Raw genomic sequence first — 23,752 nt, forward strand, 5'->3', positions numbered from 1 at the left:
GCGCGATGCGACCCGACCGCTGCAGCGAGGACCGTGCCACTTGGCGCTTTCATCGCAGCACCCAGGGCCTCTGCGTGGGAATCTGGACACAGCCGATGGAACGCGTTCCTGCACGGTCTTAAATGTACGGCGATAAATCGCCATCATTTAGTATTCCCCTCTCACACCTACCGAAGAGGAATCACCTGCCTGGCGACATCTGCTGATTTAATCTGCATCGAAGGTACGAAATGGTGTAACGCTAAACGGTACGGAGACATAACACGGCGAAACGTAAATGTAGCTCACAGCCACCTGCACGCAACACCTCTTGGACTCTCGTAATGCAGCGACCATTGCGAATCTCGCCTCGTGTCACGAGGTGTAACATGAGTTCGCGAGAGGCCTGCAGCGAAGAGAGAACCCCGAATAAGATATAATCGACAAATATCGTTGCAGTTTCTCGACAAATTTTTAATGACCGACTCGCTTGTGAAATTATTATCTGGTTATCAGTTTTATTTCTAGGTTCACTAACCTTTAAATGCCACCTAATCTCTTATTAGAAATACAGACAGAAAGGAGACCATAATACGGTTTGCGATATGAAACCTCCCAGATTCCCAGATACAATAAAAAACCTATGAGACACAGATAACTGCTATTGTGACAGCGCGTAAAGTATCTTGTGTTTTATGTAGATTTTTAACCAAACGGCTTGTCCGCCCTCTTCTGGAGTATTGGTCTGCCGTGTGGAATCCGCATCAGTTATAGACCCTTTGCCGTTCATTATCTATATAAACGATTTAGGAGACAATCTGAGCAGCCGTCTTAGGTTTTTTGTAGATGATACTGTCGTTTATCGACTAGTAAATTCATAAGAAGATCAAATCAAATTGCAAAACGATTTAGGGAAAGTATGTGTATGGTGCGAAAATTGGCAGTTCACCCTAAATAACGAAAGGTGTGAGGTCATCCACATGACTGCTAAAACAAATCCGTTACACTTCGATTACACGATAAATCAGTCAAATATAAAGACCATAAGTTCAACTAAATACCTAGGAATTACAGTTTCGAACACAGAAAATATTGTGGGGAAGGCTGATCAATGACTGCGTTTTGTTGCCAGGATACGTAGAAAATGCAACACACCTACTAAAGAGACTGCCTACACTACGCTTGTCCGTCCTCTTTTTAGAACACTGCTGCGCGCTATGGGATCCTAACCAGATAGGACTGACGGAGTACATCGAGAAAGTTCGAAGAAGGGCAGCACGGTTTGTATTATCGTAAAATACGGGGCAGAGTGTCACTGAAATGATACAGGATTTGGAATAGACATCATTAAAACAAAGGTGTTTATCGTTGCCGCGGAATCTTCTCACGAAATTTCAGACACCAACTTTCACCCCCGAATGCGAAAATATTTTGTTGACGCCGACCTACATAGGGAGAAACGATCAACGTAGTGAAATAATGGACATCAGAGCTCCTCATGCGCTGTACGAGATTGGAATAATATAGAATTATTGTGAAGCTGGTTCGATGGACCCTGTACATCCAAAAAGATGTAAATGTAGGATTGACGGAGGACATCGAGAAAGTTCAAAGGACAGCTCGTTTTGTATTATCACGGAATAAGGGAGAGAGTGTCACGGATATGATACGCGATCTAACGAGCCAGACAGTAAAACAAAGGCGTTTCTCGTTGCGGCAGGATCTTCTCATGAAATTTCAATCACTAGCTTTCTCCTCATGGAGTGAAAATATTTTTTTTGTACCCACCTACATAGGGATAAACGATCATCATAATAAAATAAGAGAAATCAGCGCTTGCACGGAAAAATTTAAGAGTTCGTTTTCCCCTCGCGCTGTTCGAGAGTGGAACGGTAGAAAAATAGCTTGAAGGCGGTCTGATGAATCCTGTGCCAGTCGCTTAATTGTGAATTGCAAAGTATTCCTGTGGACTTAGATGTAGATTTTCGGTTTCAGGTGCTAAATAATTACCAGAAATGACGACACCTCAACAGGGATCGCAATCCGTGGTACGTGGAAATGAAATCACCCATTGCTGTCCAAAGTACTTACAGACATGAATTTCAAAGGGAGGAACTAAACGGTTGGTTGATTATGGCTATATATGAAAGTTGCTAGGGCGCGACAAGTTTCCATGTACTAGAAGTGTACACACACAGGCAGCGTCTGGCAGAAAACGCACATCTCAGGAAATGGTAGAGAGACCTTCCAGAGAAGTCCAACAAAATCAGTTCGCCGTGTATCACTAGGGCTAGCATTCCTCGTTCAACAGCTCACACCGTTCTGCATAAACGACTTCACTTGCACGTTTACAGAGTACACATTATGCAAGCATTCGAATTATGCGAGCATTGTAACGAAACGGCTTGCAGCTCCGCCACGTATTTGCTATTGAGATGCTGTACCAGATCGTGCAAAACCCCATCTACGTAGAAAATTCTCTGAGGAAGCAGTCTTCGACGCCTATCCGAAGGTTAATTGGCACAACATTCGCATCCGGGCTTCGGAAGACCCCGACACTTTTCAGCCGGCCGTTGTGGACGAGCGGTTCTAAGCGCTGCAGTCTGGAAGGGAGCGACCGCTGCGGTCGCACGTTCGAATCCTGCCTCGGGCATGGGTGTGTGTGATGTCCTTAGGTTAGTTAGGTTTAAGTAGTTCTAAGTTCGAGGGGACTGATGACCTCAGATGTTAAGACCCATAGTGCTCAGAGCCATTTAAACCATTTGACACTTTTCACAGATAGACAAAAGGTGCATGTGTGGTGCGCGCTGATGAAAGACAGCATAGTTTCTTCTCAGATCAAAAACTGAGCAAGACGACTGTGACTATGCTCTCGGCACTTGCTGCCTTGTGTTAGAGCCTACTTGCTCATTGCTGTGAGAAAAGCAGATTAATTTCGTACATATACACCATCGTTTTCAGTCGACGAGTGTGACAACCGATGTGTATTCATGAAGCAACATCTTCCGCCATGTGGTAAGAAGCGGTAGCAACTTCTCCGTTTGTCACCCCAAACGCTATTTCATGTTTACAGTTCTCTCTTTAGTATGTTCTCTGTCTGGTATGTTAGGACTCACATGCATTCAACGCTCTCCAGCATGTTACTAGAGCAGGTGACCTTTCAAGCCATTTTGGAGCTTCATATTTTCATTGATGAAGATATTTGTCGATGTCTCCTTTGTACGTAAGTTTCATTACTGCAACAGTGAAGACTACTCTCGTCTATATTTACGAATTCAGTAGAAAGTATCTCACAGTAAATAAATGTGCCCTTCCGTTTTTTTTTTAATTGCCACTCTGCAGCTAATGGATTGGATAAAATTTCTGTATTAATATAAAATAATTTATCCAATTAAAAATGGCTATTGAAAATTATGAAGAGATGATGATGCTGTGGTATATGTTCTCTTCATTAAGACAATGAAATAATGGGGGCTTCTGGTATTTACGGGAAGGGACCGGGATGTGAGAAGTATTGGAGGAGATGTTATCGGAAACGGGCGTGGCATATCTATGTAGAAAGGAAACGGATGAGGTGTAGGTGTCAGAAGAGGACAGGGATACCAGTGGGAATCAAATGATAGTTTTGGATGAGATGAGTAGACTAGGTTATGGCCGAAAAAAAGGTAGGTTTCAAGGATTAGTTCTTGAGAGGGGAAGTCGATTGAAATTACGCTGGTGTCAGTGTGTAGCTTGACATTCGTTTTTATATTGTGTCAGACTAAGCACAGACAGAAAAACACAAACAAAACACAAATGAAAAAGACTCGGCAACATTTGGCAACACTGTATAATGTAGACACAACAATCAACACAAAATGAAAGTGAAGTGTTGAAATTAGAATATGTTTTAAAACGCAGAGAAACACAAACAAAGCACAAACGAAAAACAAACAGCAACAGTTGGACTAGCTACAGCTCTATGATGACACATATAAGGTAATAAGATCACGAAATCGTGAGCAGAACCAAATAGCAACTTAACTTTTGTCTGTTATAGCTTATTTATATTTCTCTATCATGAACATTAAAAACTACGTAGCCTATGCCTCTACAAATGTTTATCAGAGTAACGTATAAAAATTTGAAATAAATCGATCGAGAACTTTCAAGATTTTTGTTAACAACGGTTCCTCTTTATGTTTTGTACGGTTGTTTATAAACGACATAAGTTTTGAAAGATATTTAACATATATCTGACTGGACATTTAGTAGTATATTGTGTACAAATCTGAAGTAAATCGGTCAAGAATTTTTCGAGAGTTTTGTGAGCAACGTTAAACAACGCCTCGAGTTTATATAGTTGTAAAAGGCACTTATCCTGGTGTATTAAGTATGTTAAAATAAAAGTATAGCTTATGCCTGACCAAATGTTTAGTAACACTATCGTGTAAAGATTTCAAGCACATCGGTAACGAAATTTTCAAGTACTTTGCGAACAACGTTCTCCCTTTATACAGTACATATGTGCATATTTATTTGCATACCACATACATTACAATAAGACGTAACCTATGTCTGTCCACACGTTTATTAAAGTAGATTGTAGTGTAAAAATTTGAAGTAAATCGAATAAGACCTTTTCGAGACTTTTGTTAACAGTTTTGCACTGTACGATTTTTTTCCCAATAACTTATTCCCTTTCCATAGTATATTGGTATTTTTATATCATATATATTTTTATATCACACATATTAAAACGACCTTTGGAGAGAAGAGAACCACTTGCATGAATATCAAGATCTCAGATGGAAATCCAGTTTTAAGCAAAGAAGGGAGAGCGGAAAGGTGGAAGGAGTATGTAGAGAGACCATACAAGGGCGATGTACTTGAGGACAATATTATGGAAATGGAAGAGGATGTAGATGAAGATGAAATGGGAGATATGATAATGCCTGAAGAGTTTGACAGAGCACTGAAAGATCTGATTCGAAGCGAGGCCCCACGAGTAGACAACATTCTATTAGAACTACTGACAGCCTTGAGAGAGCCAGTCCTGACAAAACTCTACCATCTGGTGGGCAAGATGTATGAGAAAGGCGAAATACCCTCAGACTTAAAGAAGAATATAATAATTCCAATCCCAAAGAAATCAGACTTAGAGAAAGCTTTTACAATGTTGACTGGAATACTCTCTTTCAAATTCTGAAAGTGGCAGGGATAAAATACAGGGAGCGAAAGGCTATTTACAAGTTGTACAGAAACCAGATGGCAGTTATAAGAGTCGAGGGACATGAAAGGGAAGCAGTGGTTAGGAAGGGAGTGAGACAGGGTTGTAGCCTCTCCCCGATGTTATTCAATCTGTATATTGAGCAAGCAATAAAGGAAACAAAAGAAAAATTCGGAGCAGGTATTAAAATCCATGGAGAAGAAATAAAACTTTGAGGTTTTGACATTGTAATTCTGTCAGAGACAGCAAAGGACCTGGAAGAGCAGTTGAATGGAATGGACAGTGTCTTGAAAGGAGAATACAAGGTGAACATCAACAAAAGCAAAACGAGGATAATGTAATGTAGTCGAATTAAGTCGGGTGATGCTGCGGGAATTAAATTAGGAAATGAGACACTTAAAGTAGTGAAGGAGTTTTGCTATTTGGGGAGCAAAATAACTGATGATGGTCGAAGTAGAGGGGATATAAAATGTAGACTGGCAATGTCAAGGAAAGCGTTACTGAAGAAGAGAAATTTGTTAACATCGAGTATAGATTTAAGTGTCAGGAATCCGTTTCTGAAAGTATTTGTATGGAGTGTAGCCATATATGGAAGTGAAACATGGACGATAAATAGTTTGGACAAGAAAAGAATAGAAGCCTTCGAAATGTGGTGCTACAGAAGAATGCTGAAGATTAGATGGGTAGGTCACATAACTAATGAGGAGGTATTGAATAGAATTGGGGAGAAGAGGAGTTTGTGGCACAACTTGACTAGAAGAAGGGATCGATTGGTAGGACTCGTTCTGAGACATCAAGGGATCACCAATTTAGTATTGAAGGGCAGCGTGGAGGTTAAAAATTGTAGAGGGAGACCAAGAGATGAATACACTAAGCAGCTTCAGAAGGATGTAGGTTGCAGTAGTAACTGGGAGATGATGAAGCTTGCACAGGATAGAGTAGCATGGAGAGCTGCATCAAACCGGTCTTAGGACTGAAGACCACAACAACAACATATATTAAAAGATATGCACTCCAAGTCCGTCCAATCGCTTATTAGAGTGTTGTGTAAAAATTTGAAGAAAATCAGTCAAGAATTTTACGTGATTTTTGCTAATAATCTTCCTCATTTATGTAGCATATTCGTACTCATATCCAGTATATATTAAAAATACGTTTCTTGTGTCCGTACGAATGTTTATCAGAGCATCGTGTAAAAATTTGAAGTAAACTGGTCTAGAACTTTTCGAGATTTTCTTGCTGTAGTCGGTCCACATTTTATTTCCGTTGTATTTCAGCCATCATCAGTTATTTTGCTTCTCAAATAGCAAAACACATCTACTACTTTTAGTGTTTCAATTGCTAATCTGATTCCCTCAGCATCGTCCGTTACTGATATTACGAACTTTCAAGACGCTATCCACTCCATTCAACTTTTATTCCAGTTCCTTTAGCGTCTCTGTCGGCAGACCTTCGTTGCAGTACTCTGCAATAAAATGCACATCTTTGACTTGCTTTCACAACAAAGAGACATAACTCCACGGGTTCCGTGTACTGTAATGATGGAATTTGTTCGCGGGTGGCGGCCGTGGCGTGCCTGCAGCGTGTTGGAGTACAGAACGGGTTGCCGGCCCGTGCGCTGCAGAGACGGGGCCACTTGCACAGAGAACCGGGTCGGGCCGACCAGTTTGAAAGTGGCCGGCGTTGCAGAACGCGAGCAGGCTGCGCTTTTTATTCGCCGCCGCTTAACGATTCTTTGTGCCGAGATAGACATCTTATTTACGGGACAATTAAGCATCAGAGCGAGGCGTTACCGCGGCCGCTTGCATCACACCGCCGCGGCGCGCCGGCAGCTCCCAGTTTATGTGTGGCTTGCCTTGCGAGAGGCGCGCGTTTTGTCTCGCATCAAAGCTCTGAGCCGATTCCAGAGCGGGAAGCTTTCAGGGGCAGAGATGAAAGCCGGCTGCCGCAAACAGGCGCTCTTGAGTGCCACTCTGTGCAAGTAAACGAGAACTGTCTTCCTGATTTGCACGAGTTCGAAGCATGCTCGAGAACATTTTCAACGAATAATGCAGCATAAACACAACACAATGCGTTAAAAATCTAATATGTTGGTGCATAGGTTCCTAGCGTTTTTGTATTTCATGTTGGTATCCCGGTTGCTACGGGTTTTTTTTATCGACTGTCATTTTATTTGTCGTTCGCTGTTGCTATTTGAGTTTACATGTTGTCATTTATTCATTTCGAGATAGTCAATGACGGTGTGGACGCTGGTAAATGGAGAGCCGAGTGGAGAAATAGGAACATTTGGTTATATTCTTCTGTTCAATAGACGGCTGACCGCAGCGGACTGAGCCAGAAACTTTTGCGCCGTATATGGGGTTAATGCCATTGCACATAGCACTTGTTTAAAGGAGGATCCTTTTAACATTAGTAACTGTCTAAGTTTAAAACCATCTTCAAACGGACTGGTTTGATGAGTGTCGTTTAAAGGCATTAATCCACAATGACCCACGCCATTGTACTTGAGAACTGGCAAATCTGATGAACTGTGATAGTTGCATGATCGTGCGACATTTGCATGCATTGGGGAAGGTTCAAAAATCAGATGTGTGGGTTCCACAGACTAAGACAAAATTACAGAACTTTGCGGATGGCCGTATGCGCATCACTGCTTGCTCGTCATCAGTTGACCCATGAACAACACCGACCATTCCTGTCCTGTACCGTTACTGGTGACGAGGATTGGTATCTTTTTGCTAACATAAGGAGAGGAAAGGGATGGTTTAGCACAAACAAAGCCGCAACTCTCTGTAGAAAGACCTGCATACATCCACGAAAAATAATGCTATGACTCTGGTGGTGTGTACGTTTTGCTTCCCTGAGGTGTAACCATCGCCGCTGACATTTACTGTCAAGAACTGAGACGTCTTGCAGACGCAGTCCAAGAACAACGGCCAGGGAGACTGCGTGAAGTGATGCTACCCCACGATAATGCCCGCCCGCTTTCTGTTGGACTGACAAAAAACACTATACAGTAGTTGGGATGGAAAGTCATTCCGCACCCTCCTTTTTCACCTGGTCTTGCGCCCTCAGATTTTTTATGTTTTCCACTCTCTATGGAACAACCTTCAAGGAACTTCCTTCTCGGACGAAAATGCGATGCGCACATCCCGATGAGTTTCCCGCCTCCAAATCACGTGATTTGTACAGCCATGGGATCGAATAGTTACTCCAGCGTTGGCAAACAGTTGTAAATAGTGAAGGAGAGTATGTTATTGCTGACTAAAGTCTCTTATGTGTACCTGTTGTGTTTATTAAACTTATCGAAAAACGCAACGAACTTATGCACCAACCTAATAATTATGCCGATTCACCACAACAGAAGTGTCGAGAAGTACCACACAGCATCGAATTCACTAATCCTGTCATTCCCAAGCTAACTCAAGCTGCTTCCCCGTCATGGTAGGCCATCCAGATCGAGATATATGACATTTAGAGAAATAATGTTAAGCCACAGAGAATATAGGCTTAAAAGTCGACTGTCTTCAGAAAACATATGAGAATGCTACAGAGATAAATCATTGTTTTATGTGAGAAGTAAAGATAATACCGTCAGCAGCTTGTCTGTCTCATTTTGTTTAAATGTGAACTGTTCAGGTGGCCCACTTCACCGTCACTAGGTCCCTTTATTGCCAAAAGTGGTCCTACAATCAACTGTACACAGTGCCATACAAGGCAATGAAATCGATGTCACAGACCTGCTGACGCATGATGTGACCAGCACAACCCATCAACCAACTACTAGTTTGGTTGTACAACCACTATTTGCCAATAGAAGGGTCTGATGACGCTTGAGTGGACATCCGGAACCGCTCACATTTAAATACTAAGACACAGATACGTGGTTGAAAGTATTCTCATTACTTCTCATACATTCATTAGCTATTGTAGCACTGTCTATCAGAGGATGAGGGTGGTTGTACGAAAATCAATGTTTGGTGGAACTGTGTGTTTAATTTCATTATTATTATTATTAATTTTTAAAACCTGAAAGAAGAAACAGATGTTTTGTGTCTAATGTTTGTAAGGTGTATGCTTCACCGGCGATGGGCGAGGCATGACAGAGTCTCTGACCAGAGAGTAGTTTATCGTTAGTTGTTGCTTGTCACGAGTCTGCGCTTGTCTGCGCGAGTCTGCAGTAGTAGTCGGTCGGCTTTAGTACCGAGTGGACAGTAGTAGTCTGCGGGAGTCGGCATGCGTCGGCTGTGTGCTCTGGTCGCGACTCTGGTCAGGACTCTGGAGGATGAGTATTGTTGTAGAAGGTACAGAAGCAGCCTTGCGCATATTTAATAATGTATGTTAATTGTAATTTAATTTGTTCAGAAAAAATGCCCCAATAATAATTATTTATAAAGTAACTCTTTTAAAGAAAAGTATTCATTTCAACTTAAAGAATTTTTCCACTCTTTTGAAGAAAAAGCATTCATTTCAATTTAAAGAATATTTCCTATGCATTCCTTCCAAGAATAAAAAAAAATATACGCCAGCATTGCACGAAGCTGTGTCGATAAATAAGAGCAGATACAGTTGCAGTTTTTATTGACGTAAGAATTTTGCATTTGTTATTCAGAATACAGGGCCGAAGGTCAGCACTGCTGTCCTTATAAAATTCACCAGATATTATTATTTCTTTTGGGAGGTTACATTTCGTTCATGGTTCATTATTTAATTAATACTATTGTTGGTTTATGGTCAATTTTCATTCCTTAATTTTTGTGGGGAGTTTACGCGTGGTACCATTTCACATTTTTATTAAACACTGTTTCTGTGGGGAGGTTACATGTTCAATTTGATATGTGTAAAGTTTAATGAACAAAAATTGGAGAGATCACTTTTATCTAAAAAAAATTTGAACAAATCATTTAGAGGGGTCAGTGCTGCACCTGTAGGATAGTGTACGTAGGAGCACATTGTGTATTATGGTCGTTATTTAAATCGTGTACCCGATTTTACGATCACATGAAGAAATGCGTAATAGAGACTGCGAAAGGCAATTTCCAGCATTTTCTACGGTATTTGTTGTCGTGAGGAGTGAAGTTGCGTTTTCTGTAGAGTTTATAAATATCGCGAGGTCTACATATTTAAGTGCTGTATAATATATTGAAATTGTTCGGAGGATATTGTTAATTCTTCAGTTAAAGAGCTTTATGGTTACTAAAATTTTGTACGTTCTAAAACTAGTATTAGTACGCGTGGACGGCGAAGACATACTTCGTCAGTCGTGCACCGTTCTCTAGCTTGCAATGGACGAGCTTCTACCTTGGACTACGATTTAGCAGCAAATGAACTGACTTTCCTTAATGTCTTAACTTCCCAGTAAATATGCACAGATCCGTAGTTAAGCTGCCCGTTGAAGAATGACTCTGCTGGTCGCAAAGTAAGCATGACGCGTTTCGGAAATTTTTTTATATCTTCATAAATCTAAAATAGAAATTTAAAGAACGGACTGGTATGTAATAACGCATTGCAGTAACTTTTTAGATGGGAATAACTAAACGACGCTAGAGGAAAGTGCAAACACAATCCATTTCTACCTACCCAAATGCGAAGGTAGCACGAGGAGAAAAGCGTTATCAGTTGTGTACGTAACGTGAGGCAAGGGGCTAGTAAGCTCGTTCCCAAGCCCAACCCCCCCCCCCCCCCTGCTAGTCGTGCGGTCGAACGCACTGCTTTCCGGGCGGGAAGGCGTGCTGATCCCCGGCACGAATCCACCCGGCGGGTTAGTGTCGAGGTCTGGTGTGCCGGTCAGTCTGTGGATGGTTTTTCAGGCGATTTTCCATCTGCCTCTGCGAATGCAGGCTGGTTCCCCTTATTCCGCCTCAGTTACACTACGTCGGCGATTGCTGCGCAAACACTGTCTCCACGTACGCGTACACCATAATTACTCTTAACACACAAATATTTGGGGTTACACTCGTCTGGTGTGACTGCTGTAGCCTGTTGCGGGGCTGTGTACCCCTGACGGCTACGGCTGGGACAGTACAATACAATACAATATAAGCTAGTTCCCATGAAACTGGAATAAGGAAACAAAATAGCCAATAGGTGGCAGCAGGATAAACATGGTGGCGGCACGTCATACGTACTGTGATGATAAATTACACAGAACGATACAATTAAAAGCGGTACATCAGTGCAGATCGAAATAATGCAATTTAATGAGCTATTTTAATAACATAACGAAGAAAACATTAAAGAACGTTACATATAGACGTGGTGCTATGCGCCGAAAGGTATAGCTAGGTCATTGAACACTAATTTTAAGAATGGTATAATTTATTGTCAAACGATATCAATCTACCCAGCTAGTCGCGCTGTTTAACGCGCTGCTTCCCGAGCGAGAAGACCGCAGGAATCCCCCTGAGGGATTAGTGTCAAGGACCGGTGTGCCGGCCAGCTTGTGGATGGTTTTTAAGGCAGTTTCCCATCTACCTCGGCGAATGCGGGCTGGTTCCTCTTATTCCGCCTCGGATATACTGTGTCGGCGATTGCTGCTCAAACACCGTTTCCATGTACGCATACACTATAATTACTCTACCACGCAAACGTTTGGGGCTACACTCGTCTGGGATGAGACGTTCCCGGGGGGGTCTACTGGAGGCCGAACCGCACAATAACCCCGGGTTCGTTGTGGGACGGCGGTGGGGTGCGTGGACTGCTATGGGCTGTTGTGAGATTGTGAGCCGTTGAGGGCTACGGCGGAACGAAGCTACTCCGTCCTTTCTAGGTCCCCAGTTTAATATACACATACATACATACATATCAAGCTAACATTAATTTGCTGTGGTAACACCTGAATGTAAAACGGAACAAAACCATTACAATAACAGTGACATTTTCCCAGTGTTGAAAATGGAGATTTTTGTTAGTTGCCGGAACAAAACCATTACAATAACAATGACATTTTCCCAGTCTTGAAAACGGAGATTTTTGTTAGTTGCCAATTTTCGATTCCGCGATTGTAGAAATCAAGTGGATTTGAGGCGAAGAGCTCGTCAAGCCATGTTCGATGTGAATTTTCATCCCGAAAGGAACTTACTTGAAGACCGTTGGGTATAGAGCGGAAAAGGTGAAAATTCGGGGGTGCAAAATCAAGTGAATAAGGTGCGTGCGGAATGACTTCTGTTGTGGCGTAACAAGACAGCTGCGCCACACTGAAGTAGCCGAAAGGCACGCGTAATCTCACTTAGGCTAGAGAAAGGTCTGAAACAGGATACGTAATAAATGGTAACAAGAAAAGTACGTAGCTGCTATAATACTTAACTTTTAATCCATTATTTGTGTACAGCATTCCTTGATGATACAAGTGAGACTCTATCTTAAAATGGTTAATGGCGCCTTGCTAGGTCGTAGCCATTGACTTAGCTGAAGGCTATTCTAACTGTCTCTCGGCAAATGAGAGAAAGGCTTCGTCAGTGTAGTCGCTAGCAAAGTCGTCGTACAACTGGGGCGAGTGCTAGCCCGTATCTCCAGACCTGCCTTGTGATGGCGCTCGGTCTGCGATCACACAGTGGCGACACCCGGGTCCGACATGTACTAATGGACCGCGGCCGATTTAAGCTACCTCCTAGCAAGTGTGGTGTCTGGCGGTGACACCACAACTTCCCTACCCAACGCCTGTGGTTTTTTTTTTTTTTTTTTTTTTTTTTTTTTTTTTTTTTTTTTTTTTTTTTTAGTGAGTCTAGCAGAGAGCGGGCGGGCGTTATCGTGGAGTAGCAACACCTCACGCACTCTTCCTAGCCGTTGTTCTTTGACTGCGTCAGCAAGGCGTCACAGTCGTTGATAGTAAAGTCAGCAGTGATGGTTACACCTCTGGGAAGCAAGGGAGCAATTCATAGAACACTATACGGTCATGTTCCGCCAGATGCGTAACATTATCTTTTGGGGACGCGCGCCGGTATTTGTACACGGGGTTGCTGCTTCTTTTGATCCTAGAGAGTCCTTTGTTTTCCTTATGCTAGTATAAAGATAACATGTCTCGTCACGAGTAACGATACAAAAAAATGGTTCAAATGGCTCTGAGCACTATGGGACTTAACATCTGAGGTCATCAGTCCCCTAGAACTTAGAACTACTTAAACCTAACTAACCTAAGGACATCACACACATCCATGCCCGAGGCAGGATTCGAACCTGCGACCGTAGCAGTCGCGAAGTTCTGGACTGAAGCGCCTAGAACCGCTCGGCCACAGTAACGGTACAGGACAGCCAATTTATGACAAGCAAGCAGAGGTGCACATATGACCACCCACTGACTTTTGGATTTGACTTAGAGAATGCGATACCCATACGCAAGATTTCTGAACCTCCCCAATGTCACACGAAGTTCTCGAGTACACTGGTGTGGATACTTGTGGATCAATACATTAAAAGATCTTTATCAAATCCTGAAGGCCTTCCTCAATGTGGAGAATCACTACTGTCGAAAGTATCCTCGTTATAACGAGAAAACCATTTTCTTTGCGTGCTCTGTCCAATTTTATTATCCTCATATACGGCGCAAATGTTTATGGCTGCCTCCGCTGCTATGACCCCTGTACTGAACTCGAGCAGAATAATATGACGGAAATGTTCAGATTTTTTCCACATGGCACTCCGTTTCTGACGTTAATAACTCCAGTCACTCTCTCCAATTAACAAGAAGACAATATGTAAACTCAGAAATCAACAGTGAACTGCAAGTAAAAAATGACGATCGATAAATAAACCCATAGTAACCGGGATATCAAAATGCAAAACAAAAACGCTACGAACTTATGTACCAAACTAACAGAAACGATGGTGGTTTAATAGAAATGTTTCAAGCTGCAGGAAATGAATAATTCAAAAGATTCTTACAAAAATATGTTAGGCGGAGAAACAAGCTAACCTTACAAGTGGGTATCCCACAATGGGCCCTTACAATTCGTGATAATATAAATAAAAAGCAGAGCGTAGTACTGAATATGAATAAACACTTTGTACAGGATTTAGATTTTGAATGCGGTTTTCAGTTTCTATAAAATCAATACCAAGTGTTCTTGAGAAAAAAAGGCATCGATCCAATGAATGTTAGTATTTAGTATACCGTAGAATACACGTTGTGAACCCATGACCAATGGCATCTAAGAGATAGACTGCCACTTATCGGCGTTCCGGGTACGTGACGCGGCAAGGAAAGTGTAAACAGAACACAAACGAGTAGGGAATCATTACAGTGACGATACGTGCCGGAAATGGAGCACTTTTCATTTATTCGTATGGCTCATATGTAGTGTAAAAATATAGATATATAACGTTAGTACATGTATATATATTGTATATATATTGTATGAATATCAAGAGCTCAGATGGAAACCCAGTACTAAGCAAAGAAGGGAAAGCAGAAAGGTGGAAGGAGTATATAGAGGGTCTATACAAGGGCGATGTACTTGAGGACAATATTATGGAAATGGAAGAGGATGTGGATGAAGATGAAATGGGAGATATGATACTGCGTGAAGAGTTTGACAGAGCACTGAAAGACCTGAGTCGAAACAAGGCCCCCGGAGTAGACAACATTCCATTGAAACTACTGACGGCCTTGGGAGAACCAGTCCTGACAAAACTCTACCATCTGGTGAGCAAGATGTATGAAACAGGCGAAATACCCTCAGACTTGAAGAAGAATATAATAATTCCAATCCCAAAGAAAGCAGGTGTTAACAGATGTGAAAATTACCGAACTATCAGTTTAATAAGTCACAGCTGCAAAACACTAACACGAATTCTTTACAGACGAATGGAAAAACTAGTAGAAGCCAACCTCGGGGAAGATCAGTTTGGATTCCGTAGAAACACTGGAACACGTGAGGCAATACTGACCCTACGACTTATCTTAGAAGAAAGATTAAGGAAAGGCAATCCTACGTTTCTAGCATTTGTAGACTTAGAGAAAGCTTTTGACAATGTTGACTGAAATACTCTCTTTCAAATTCTAAAGGTGGCAGGGGTAACATACAGGGAGCGAAAGGCTACTTACAATTTGTACAGAAACCAGATGGCATTTATAAGAGTCGAGGGACATGAAAGGGAAGCAGTGATTGGGAAGGGAGTAAGACAGGGTTGTAGCCTCTCCCCGATGTTGTTCAATCTGTATATTGAGCAAGCAGTAAAGGAAATAAAAGAAAAATTCAGAGTAGGTATTAAAATTCATGGAGAAGAAATAAAAACTTTGAGGTTCGCCGATGACATTGTAATTCTGTCAGAGACAGCAAAGGACTTGGAAGAGCAGTTGAATGGAATGTACAGTGTCTTGAAAGGAGGATATAAGATGAACATCAACAAAAGCAAAACAAGGATAATGGAATGTAGTCTAATTAAGTCGGGTGATGCTGAGGGAATTAGATTAGTAAATGAGACACTTAAAGTAGTAAAGGAGTTTTGCTATTTGGGGAGCAAAATAACTGATGATGGTCAAAGTAGAGGAGATATAAAATGTAGACTGGCAATGGCAAGGAAAGCGTTTCTGAAGAAGGAAATTTGTTAACATCGAGTATAGATTTAAGTGTCAGGAAGTCATTTCTGAAAGTATTTGTATGGAGTGTAGCCATGTATGGAAGTGAAACATGGACGATAAACAGTTTGGACAAGAAGAGAATAGAAGCTTTTGAAATGTGGTGCTACAGAAGAATGCTGAAGATTAGATGGGTAGATCACATAACTAATGAGGAAGTATTGAATAGGATTGGGGAGAAGAGAAGTTTGTGGCACAACTTGACCAGAAGAAGGGATCGGTTGGTAGGACATGTTCTGAGGCATCAAGGGATCACCAATTTAGTATTGGAGGGCAGCGTGGAGGGTAAAAATCGTAGAGGGAGACCAAGAGATGAATACACTAAGCAGATTCAGAAGGATGTAGGTTGCAGTAGGTACTGGGAGATGAAAAAGCTTGCACAGGATAGAGTAGCATGGAGAGCTGCATCAAACCAGTCTCAGGACTGAAGACCACAACAACAACAACAATATGTATATAACAAAAATACAGAAAGACAAAACTATTTATAAAACTAACTAAATGTCAGTATCTAACCCAATCCATATAAAAGCTGTCTCGTCACCTTTCATGATGTCGCCCCAATTCCTCTGATAGGAACGCAAAGAGCATTCGTCTCTAAAGTGCTGGATTGTCTGGTTCGGAGCCCTACAGTCACCAGCTGGGGATTCTGTAGCACCTCATTTGTAAACTGAGACTACGCGTCGACCATGGCCAGTGCGAGCTCTGTTCAATTTGACTCATAGTTTCCTGTCGAGTTCTGTGGCAGCGGTATCACAGTTGCACTTCCAGAATTTCTCACGCTGTTCAGGGTTTTCAATAAGCTGACGGTTTTGATCCCACAGGTCTCTTACCTCGATATTACTGGCATCTAGCTGCTCTGCTTGCCGTAACGAAGTCTGTTTCCTAGCAGACTTGGTATGTCTTCCTGCATGGGTCATTCCAGGTTCTCCTCTAGCTTGCGGCATTCCCTAAACAAGGCCTTGCTTCTACGGATTGCTAGTCGATAGATGTCGTTCATTAACGGAAGGCAATAAATGGGAGTTGGTCGGATTGTCTCAGTAATTAACCGCATAGTGTGCTTCTTTTATCTTTGCGGCAGTATCTTCAAGCTGTTTTTATATGAACGTGTGCGGTCAAGGGTGACACCAACGTATTCGTCGTAGTTATTATGGCAAACTGTTTCCGTTAAGTTTCACTCTGAGCTTCTTGTTAGATTGTTTGTTGTTCAGATGGAATGTACATACTTCAGTTTTACTTGTACTGTGTTTAAGTAGCCACTTTCTAAAACAGGAGCTCATAACGGCTAGATCTTCTGTGAGAATTGTCTCCACTTGTCCGAAATCTTTGTTTCTACAAGCAAGAGCGCTATCGTCCGCGTAGCAGAATTTTGATGACCTCATGTTGGAGAGCTAGGAGATATATAGGTTGAATTATAGGGAGGCTAACATGAAATCCTGTGGTAGACCATTACCTGACTTCCTCTCTTTGCTCAAATCTTCTTTCAAGTAGACGCGGAAATATCTATTGTTTATAATGGTGTAGATGAGAGCTGTAGTTTGGCGGCAACAGATTGTGTTTAGTGATTTGTATATCATCCCTTCTCTCCAGACTGTGTCATATGCCGCGGTTAGGTCCAAGGACGCGACAGATGTCCTCATGTTTTCTTAGAAACCAGCCTCTATAAAAGCTGTTTTTGCCAGTACCTGGTCGCAGCTACTTCCCTCTGGCCTGAAATCTGCTTGCTCAGCTGGGATATGTTCCAGAACGAAGCCGCTAATTCTACGTGTTATAAAGGAGTTTTTCCAAGTTTTTATAAGTACAGCCGAAAACGGAAATTGGTCTGAAACTTTGAAAGTGGTCAGCTGGTTAACCTGGTTTCAAAAATGCCACTATTTTGTTCTCTTTAGGTCTTTGGGCAGTGATCTATTGTCTATGATGTTGGAGAAGTGGACCAGCCATTTTTTCTACTATTACCCACGTTTATCAGAAATTCCGAATCTATAATATCCAGTTCAGGTGCTTCAACGCCTCATCCAATTCAGTCAGTGTAAATGGTAAAGAAAAATTGAATTCATCTGGGCACCGAGCTTTTAGAGAGATGAGCTCCCCTTTTACTTTGGAAGTATGTTGTATGTCACGAGATGATCTAAATGTTTCAACTATATGGTTAGCGATTTGGTTATCTGAAATACCAGGCTTCTGACCAGATTTATTGGAGGTTCCGCCAAGCTTTCGCAGTAGACTCCATCCCTTTCTACTTGAATATTTGATGTTTGAATTTCTACCGTTTCGCGCCATCGCACTCTTCTAGCAGCGTCAAGACTTTGTAGGAGGTCGCCTGCAATATCACTGTCTTCAGTTTCGCTATAAAGTTTTCGCAATGTTCATTCAACCCTGGTATATATTCGTTTCTGTATCCACAAGGGATAAACCTCTTAACAGCAGTAAGAACAGCCCCAACAAATCGAGGGTAATTTTTAGTTTCTGGTGAAATAAAACAGATATATTTACCTAGGTGGTCGGCAAACCACCGTCAATCAGCTCTGAGAAAATTACATCTACGTCGCGGTACAGATCTACATCTACGTCTACATCTACATGGTTACTCTGCAATTCATACTTAAGTTCCTGGCAGCTGGTTCATCGAACCATTTTCGTACTACTTCTCTACCATTCCACTCTCGAATGGCGCGTAGTAAAAAGGAACACATAATTCTTTCCGCTCGAGCTCTGATTTCTCTTATTTTATTATGATGATCATTTCTACCTACGTAGGGAGAAGAACCCAATATCGACGATTACTGGTCTGTGTTGGCTGTGTGGGAAATTAGGTGCGACTTCTCTGGATACATGCACTGTGTGCCCCCTGCAGTCTCGGGATGCAAAGCAGAGATCCGAGCTGTAATCTCTTCGCCAAGCGGCTGATCTGGAAGTTACCAAATCCTTTGCAAAATAAACCAGGTATAGATTTTCATTTTCAGCCCTGTCGTTGAGCGCAATACTACATTCGTTGTCAAGTGCGTAGCGCCAATGGCATAGTTCCAATGACCGTGGTGACTATTAAAATCTCCAGCATAAATCGATGGTTGGGCAGTAATCGGCAGAACACCCAGTGGCCACGGCACATTTGGTGGCTTTTAAATATTATTTATAATATTCTCCTCTATTCGTATCGAGACATAATGAATCTCATTTTCCGGATTTGTTGAAATGAGGCGAGCATCCATCATATTGCTCCTTACATAGGTGGCAACACCATACACACTGTGATAAGTTGCTCCCTTAAGATCTTAGCAATGGATCCTACTTCTTTTACGCAGGTATTCCACAACTTCTTTTGGAGCGTATGTTTCCTGGATTAGAACTATGTCAGTATAGTAATTTACAAGTTGTTTAAATAGATACTTGCTTTTAGCTCGTCTAATGCCTTCTATGCTTAAATGGCATACTCGGACTGAAGAAAATGGTTCAAATGGCGCTGAGTACTATGGGACTTAACTTTTAAGGTCATCAGTCCCCTAGAACTTAGAACTACTTAAACCTAACTAACCAAGGACATCACACACATCCATGCCCGAGGCAGGATTCGAACCTGCGACCGTAGCGCCTAGAACCGCTCGGCCACCCCGGCCGGCTCGGACTGAAGAGCCAAGTCTTTTAATCAGTTGGTCCTGAAAAGATCCGTTTTTAAGGCTTTTTGATTTATATTTTTCTGCATGTTTATAGCGAGGAAATTCAACATTTGGTGTGGCTGCCGATTCGTTCTAACTAATATAGCATTACTCAGGGTGCACGTGTGGTATTCTACTATGGACACGAGCTAGTTTACACCCCGCAAATGCTGCAGTCCACTAACATAAGCAACTTGGATAAACCACAGATGGTTATGCACCGCCAGTGCCTGGAAACAACCAGTTCGCGTGCTGTTGTTCCTCAAAATCTGGGGAAAGTGGTTGAAAAGTGGTTGAAAGAAGGTAAAACCACGATTAGGCGGCAAGGTTTTGGAGGTCCACACCTCGTCGAAGGTAATGAGAAGTAGTAGAAATGACAACAGCGAGAAACTTAACATCAGGATTGATGGTCACGAAGTCAATGAAGTTAAGGAATTCCGCTACCTAGGCAGTAAAATAGCCAATGACGGACGGAGCAAGGAGGACATCAAAAGCAGACTCGCTATGGCAAAAAAGGCGTTTCTGGCCAAGAGAAGTCTACTAATATCAAATACCGGCCTTAATTTGAGGAAGAAATTTCTGAGGATGTACGTCTGGAGTACAGCATTGTATGGTAGTGAAACATGGACTGTGGGAAAACCGGAACAGAAGAGAATCGAAGCATTTGAGATGTGGTGCTATAGACGAATGTTGAAAATTAGGTGGACTGATAAGGTAAGGAATGAGGAGGTTCTACGCAGAATCGGAGAGGAAAGGAATATGCGGAAAACACTGATAAGGAGAAGGGACAGGATGATAGGACATCTGCTAAGACATGAGGGAATGACTTACATGGTACTAGAGGGAGCTGTAGAGGGCAAAAACTGTAGAGGAAGACAGAGATTGGAATACGTCAAGCAAATAATTGAGGACGTAGGTTGCAAGTGCTACTCTGAGATGAAGAGGTTAGCACAGGCGGGCCGCATCAAACCAGTCAGTAGACTGATGACCAAAAAAAAAACCTCGTCAGAGAACGTGGAGGTCGATGGCTATGTAAAGCGAGATAGGCAGCTATCTGTGGCTGATCTGACAATAGGTCGATAGTCGTGTCTGGATACGCAATTATCGAGGCGAACGGCTGCTCGAAACACGTACCGCAACACGGATGCAGACAGGCGAGTTAGGGCAGTGTTATGCTGTAGGAGACCTCCACCTGAGTTTTCACGAGACTTCTGGTAGTAATCAAAGGTTCAGTGACAGCTGCGGACTAAGTGAACTTTATTGCGGAACACACGCATCCCTCGTGCTAGATGTCTTCCTCGACTGCGATGACATCTTCTGGCAGACATGGCCAAAACCGTGACACAGTGGTCTGAGACGCATTATAGTGAACTCACGTTGGTGTCTTGGCAACCAAATTCGCCTGATCTGAAACCGATGAAGCACATGTAGGACACTGTCGGACGCGAGCTCTGCGCTCTCAAACCAGAGGTCACTAATCTAACGGAACAGCGTGATCTACAGGTAGACATCAGGTGCTGCATACTTCCAGAAACTTACCAAGGATTATTCGAATCCATGCCTCGCAGAATTATGCTGTCTTACATTCCAAGCAGTAAAGAAAACGCACCACCACTGTCGTGACATCAAAGGAATTTGTTTCAAACCACTAGTTTCGGCGCAACACTTACGTCATCTTTAGCTCTAAGGAATTATTATGGGTTCTACGATACATTGGCCAAGGAATGACAGTACTCTGTTAGTTATAATGGACCTGAAGAGAGTGTTGCTCCGAAACTAGTCGTTTGAAATAAATTTTATTGGTGATCCTTATATCGTCAGCAGCTGTCCCACATTCACGAGAAGGATGGTCTTCCACAACTTGATATTAAGCAGGTGATTATAATGTTTTGGAATGTGTAGAACAGGTTGCCAGACGAACGCACAGAAAATGGAGCAATGAAGTCTTTACTGGGTTCTAGGAGATTAACGATAGAGGCAACGATCTAAGGAAAGTTGGACAAATGTTCTTACAAAACTTGCGGGAATAGCATGGCAGACGATAAAGCGTGGAAAAGTCTGTACGAGGGCTTTATCATGTAGTAGATGTCAAACGGTTGATGATGTCCTATCAATTGTAATTTTTTTATCAGTTTAGAGGACCTGATAGTCTGTTTCAACTTCTTTGTTTTTACACAGCTCGTTACCACTCAGACATTTTTCACAGAGTTTAGTACGTCAGTTTGTAAATGTCACATATAACAAAAAAAGTCGGTGACTTTAATAGAAGAGTGACGTAATGAAGAGAGTTAGTAGTTTCCTACATCATACTTCTGCTTCAACAGCACATTTAGGAAAAAATGCTAACCTTTTGGATTCTTTTACGTATGGACGAAGGAGAAATTTCGTCAACATGGGGAGGAAGAAGCACAGAAAGTCCGTTGGAGACGCTACACTACTCGACTCCCACCCACGTTCATGGGCGATAACTAGACCACAAGTCTCCTCGTCCGTTTTCTAATTCAATTACGTAGTTAACTAATTTCATATATCCTGGTTTCTTCATTAAGCTGTCTGATTTCATACAGCGTATTCATTTTCAGCTGGTAGCTTGGCTCCACTAAGGCAGCTCTAAGGTAAATTAATTTTCTCTTTGCTATCTGTTGCATGACTATAACAAACGGACTGAACAAAAGTGTCATGCAATTACACATTTTGACAAAGCACTGTGATTACAGAGTCTTTCAAAAAGATTCATCAGGTTTCACAGAACTAGATCTGCTACAAGAATGAAGACAGAAACGTGGGATACATTTTAACTAACACATAAGACTACAATTTTTTTCAAACAAACCATCCTATTTTACTAGGGTTTATCTTTTAGATCCATACATCTTGTTCCACCACGCCTCTCTGGTGTCAAGGTTTGTGCGACAGTCCGTGACGCGTTGTAATACAGTCTGAGGTATTTAAATCGCAGAGTGGCCAAAATAAATTTGGTCAGAAATTGCTAATTACAGCATAGAGTTGCTGTTCTAAGTACAGCTGAAGATTTTTTTATGCATAGTGGTTCGTGTTCCATTACGTAACATATGAGAACGGCTGTAAGCTTTAACAAATGTGCAAAACCATACATTTGTTGGGATGAAAGTCCTTCCTGAAAATGATCTGAGTCGACCAACTTTGAAATCACACACGTACAGTTTTTGTGACTTTCTCAAAAAATGGTTCAAATGGCTCTGAGCACTATGGGACTTAACTTCTGAGGTCATCAGTCCCCTAGAACCTAGAACTACTTAAACCTAACTAACCTAAGGACATCACACACACCCATGCCCGAGGCAGTATTCAAACCTGCGACCGTAGCGGTCGCGCGGTTCCGGACTGAAGCGCCTAGAACCGCTCGGCCACACTGGCCGGCTGACTTTCTCAGAGCCTGTGTTTCACTTGAGAAATATTTCTAGAGGTAAGACTCGTTCCTAATAGTTTGCGATTGGTCACATAACTACGATACTACGAAAGAGAAAAAATGCTTCACGGCTAGTTTTCTTTTGAGTAGTCTGTAGCTGACAATATTTTGGACAGTCACTTTATCGATTTAGGTGCGTACAGTACCATTACGTTTACTTGTATAGAACAGTAAACACTGAATTTTTTCAGCTGAGGATTTCTGCATTATTTTTTTATTTTTGATCTTATGTTCCTTGTGTAAGATACTGATGTCAGAAAGTGACTAGTTACTATATAAATCCTCTTTTACGATTGCAGAAATATTACACAGTATTAGTGGAAGTGCTAACGGCCTTGCCGTAGTGGTAACACCGGTTCCCGTCAGATCACCGAAGTTAAGCGCTGTCGGGCTGGGCTAGCACTTGGATGGGTGACCACCCGGCCTGCCGAGCGCTGTTGGCAAGCGGGGTGCACTCAGCCCCCGTGAAACAAGCTGAGGAGCTACTTTATTGAGAAGTAGCGGCTCCGGTCTGGGAAACTGACATACAGCCGGGAGAGCGGTGTGCTGACCACATGCCCCTCCATCCGCATCCAGTGACGCCTGTGGTCTGAGGATGACACGGCGGCCGGTCGGTACCGTTGGGTCTTAATGGCCTGTTCGGGGGGGGGGGGGAGTTTAGTTTTAGTTCTTTTAGTAATGGAAGTAGCAGTTGTTGTTGTACTAGTAGCAGTAATTTTTTTGTGCTGTTTGAGACTTTCCCGACGTAATACAACTGCATCATTTGTTCACAGGCGTCGCGTCGGATAATGTGGAAGCTGCACAATATTTCAATGAGCAGGCCGTGGTGCTTACGTCAGAGCAGCCGTCTATGTCAGGGAGGGAGTAACTATTTCAGACGAGTTTAG

At 42.3% G+C, this 23,752-nt stretch overlaps 1 pseudogene; it reads left to right on the forward strand.

The window, feature by feature from the left end:
• Positions 1-23,190: 23,190 nt before the first annotated feature.
• On the forward strand, positions 23,191-23,308 carry LOC124616950 (annotated as a pseudogene).
• Positions 23,309-23,752: the final 444 nt, after the last annotated feature.

Source organism: Schistocerca americana, chromosome 5, assembly GCF_021461395.2.
Source record: "Schistocerca americana isolate TAMUIC-IGC-003095 chromosome 5, iqSchAmer2.1, whole genome shotgun sequence".
Classification (NCBI taxonomy): domain Eukaryota; kingdom Metazoa; phylum Arthropoda; class Insecta; order Orthoptera; family Acrididae; genus Schistocerca; species Schistocerca americana.